Raw genomic sequence first — 3,828 nt, 5'->3', positions numbered from 1 at the left:
ATTGTACTTTGACATACTCTCATCAAACATACACCCTTTATCCACAAAAAATAGTCCTATGATGGACAACACATATTTTAATGAGAAATTGGTAAAGTAAGAGGTATAATGAGAAAAAGTGAGTAAGGTATGAAAGAGAAGAAAAGAAAAAAAGTGGATAGATAGTGTTAATAATTTGAGAGAAGCTTTCCATGTTGGGATGTGACTATTTTTTGCGAACACCCAGTAATGAAAAGATTGGACCATTTCTCGTAGACGTAGTGAGCATTAAAAATTCTTAAATAAATTTGAAACGAACAATACTCCAAAAAAATTAGAATGGATATATTTAGATATTAAGAGCATTTATAATGAAAAAGACGTGAGCATTGGACAAAAATTTCAACGACAACGTTAGACTAAAGATGCAAAACAAGCACTTGTTATGAGGCAATCCACAACATTTGTATTTTTTTTAGTTTTGTTTTAGTTTTATATTTTTAATTTAATTTCTATTTCTCGTGACTTTTTTTTAATAAGGTGGACATCATTCTCTACAAATAATATTTTAAATTTTTATATCTCTCATCTATTTTATTAATTGTTCATTAAATATGTGTGTCATTTCAATATATCATTTTTATGAGACAGAGGGAGTATTTTAATTATATGTGGATTATGGAACTGAATCTGTTTATTAGTACTACTACAATTTACTTATAAGAGGTTTATCTTCAAATTAGTAAGTTAGAGTCATTTATTACCCTCAAGAGTATGACACCACTCTTAAAGTAACAACGTAACAACAACGTAGCATGCAATCTACGATACATAGATAAGCAATTCAGCATAAGGTTCCAAGCAAAAGTTATACGCATTCGGAGCACTATGATGAAACCATATTTAAAATGACAACCGAAGCAAGCAATCTGCAACACATAGGCAAACAATTCGTCATATGATTCAAATTGCTTCAATACATAGACAAACAAGCCTACCACATGGCAAACTAAGAATGAATCTGCTCCTAAATCTAATGTCTTCATTGGTGATACATTGTTATTTTAAAAGTGATTATCATCCTAATACAATCCTATACAAATATGATTAAAAATTATGCATTAGACAAGTTGATTACGTATATTAAATTGAAATAAAAAGGATAAACTAAAGAAAAATGGAAAAGGAAAATAAGGAAGAGATAAATGGGGAAAATATTTTCACACCAAAACTGTGAACTGAAACTCCAAGCTTGGATGATTTTCATGGAGGCGAAGGGGAGGAGCAATTGGCTCTGCAGGTAGGGCAGGAAGAGTGCGAAATGAGCCATCTCTGAATGCAATTGAGGTGGAATCCATGCTTGCATTTATCCAGAACTCTGATCTTCTCCCCTACCGCGAAATCACCCAGACAGATTATGCACTCCGTCTCCTCCCCGCCCAGCTTCATCCCCTCCGCGTAGCTCAGACCTCGAACCTCCTCCGCCGCGCCGTTCTCCGCAATACAGGCGCACGATGTAGCGGATGCCGGCGTTGAACTCCAGCGCGCAGAAGAGGACGGCGATGATCAGCGCCGTGTTCGCCTTGAAAACCTTGGAGCTCGAGTACGGCCGCCACGGGCATTTTTGTGCGTCGCATCTCTCCGGATGCGATACAGGCGGCGGCGGTGGGGATATGTGTGATTATGAATCGAATTCCGCAACTGCCATTGCTGCTCTTGCTCCTATAGAAGGTATATTCCTCGTTTTCGATTGGACGGCTCAATTTCAGATTTTTCTTCTTGTTTGCTATATTAACTGTTTTTTTTTTCTGAGAATTAGTAGTAATTTATAAGCTCTCTAGTTTAGCATGAAGCCAATTAAGAGACAAAAATAAAATAGATAGTGAGCAAATCTCATAAATTTCCCAATATGTGCCCAAATTCACTGAATTTCCCAGCATATTGAGCAACAACTTATGGATTTGGAGTATTAAAAATAAGAGGTTTGTGGAAGGTTTGAGTGAAGCAGAAGAGTGTGGTGATAAAACAGGGTGATGAGATTTGGAGAATGAGATGATGATGATCAAATAACAAGATAGGAGAGAGAGAGAGAGATTTGTAGACTACTTGAATTATTAGTAACAAGATAGGTGGCTGCTGAAGAGGATATATAAACTTGTAGCAGAATTTGATGGGCCATTTCACTTGCAATTAGACAATGATTATTTTTGCATAGAGAAACCATTTTTGAATTAGGGTGGTAGAGCAGTCAAATATCTTTACTGCAAAAGATGTTTGATGGCATTGGCCTATCCTATAATGCTGTTTTTATGCTTGTAGTGTGTTTCCTTAGTGAAACATCACCAGAACCCAATGAAGATATGGTGGTGATGGAAAGATTGTCATGTTTAGGTGATTGGGAAGTGGGTAGATAGATTGTTGTTTACCCTTACTATTGGATAAGAAGCTAATCAAGATTTAAGAATAACAATCGTTCCCTTTCGGTTTAATAAGTGACATATTTGGAGATGGATTATGAGAGTCTTATGTTAACTTTTGTAGGAGTGAATATAAATTTTAACAGTTGGTAAATAATTTGGACAAGGAAAGAGTGCCAAATAATAAGTGATGATTATGAATGTTCATAAGTAGGCATGTAGCAAAGTTTTGGAAAATGAGACATGAAATAGAAGTAGAAACAAATACCACTAAGTAGTACTCCATAAAAATCATTAGATTTAAGAAATGATTCAGGTCAGGTTATGCACACACTTAGAGAAAGTGCTGCTAAAATCACTATAAAAAAGATTAAATTATGTAGTTGTTGTTGCTTCCCTGTCTTAGATTCCTCCTTTTATGGCCTAGACAAGCTTTATCGTGTTTTGTTTATTAAAAGTGGTCAACACTATTTCTTGATCCATGATTTATGGGAATTGGTACAGATAGCTTAGTTTAACATGAAGCAGGATCAACATAGGAATCCCCGGGTGCAAGAACGACGCACTAATCTTAATACTTATATTAACTTTTTGATTTGGTATATTAGAAGAAAGAAAGATATTTGGGTTTAGGATTAAGAATTATGCTATTTCTTGCTTTACATTTTGCGATCATGAATTGTTAAAGAGAATCCTAATTAGGCCTATAAAATGCCTATACATTTTTGGGATTGTGGCATCTGATGCTAATCTTTTTTGTTGTACTAGTATATGATTAGAAGTGGTAAATAATTCTCCGCAAATTGGAAGAATGTGGAATTTTCTATACATTCAATTACTAGATATGTTGAAGTTGTAAAACTAATGAATTATATCTAGGGGTGATTCGGTACTGGTTCGGTACGGTATACCGTACCATGAGTGTCGTACTATATACCGTACCGAAAGTTACGGTATGACAAAATATCATACCGATACTGTACCGAAGTTTTCGGTGTACCAGAAATTCGGTAAGGTAGTTTTTGATACCGTTACTATACCGTGTTTCGGTATACCGTACTTTTGCGGAATACCGAACTGTGGTACGACATACCGTTATACATGTTATACCGAAAAAAAATTATTATACCCAAAATATTCAAAAAACAATTCTATTTTTTATTTTCGTATAATAGAGAATTCTATTTTTAAATTTTAGTATAAATATAACATAAATATATATATATATAGTATGTTTATATATATAATAATCAATCGGTATACTGAAGTGTCGGTATATATCGACGATTCGGTATGATGGTATATACCGGTATACCGAAGATTCGGTATACCGCGATATAAGAAATCTAATCCAGTTACCATTCCGAATCTTTCGGTACTGTATCATACCGTACCAAAAACTACGGTATACCGAAAAATCAGTATTTTCGAT

The 3,828-nt window shown here is 34.6% G+C and overlaps 1 pseudogene; it reads right to left on the bottom strand.

Moving 5' to 3' along the window:
- Positions 1–941: 941 nt before the first annotated feature.
- Positions 942–3,499, bottom strand: LOC121752762 (annotated as a pseudogene).
- Positions 3,500–3,828: the final 329 nt, after the last annotated feature.

Source organism: Salvia splendens, chromosome 10, assembly GCF_004379255.2.
Source record: "Salvia splendens isolate huo1 chromosome 10, SspV2, whole genome shotgun sequence".
In the NCBI taxonomy this organism is placed as follows: Eukaryota; Viridiplantae; Streptophyta; class Magnoliopsida; order Lamiales; family Lamiaceae; genus Salvia; species Salvia splendens.
The sequence above is the reverse complement of the archived record's forward strand: the minus strand, read 5'-3'. Positions and strand labels throughout refer to the sequence as shown.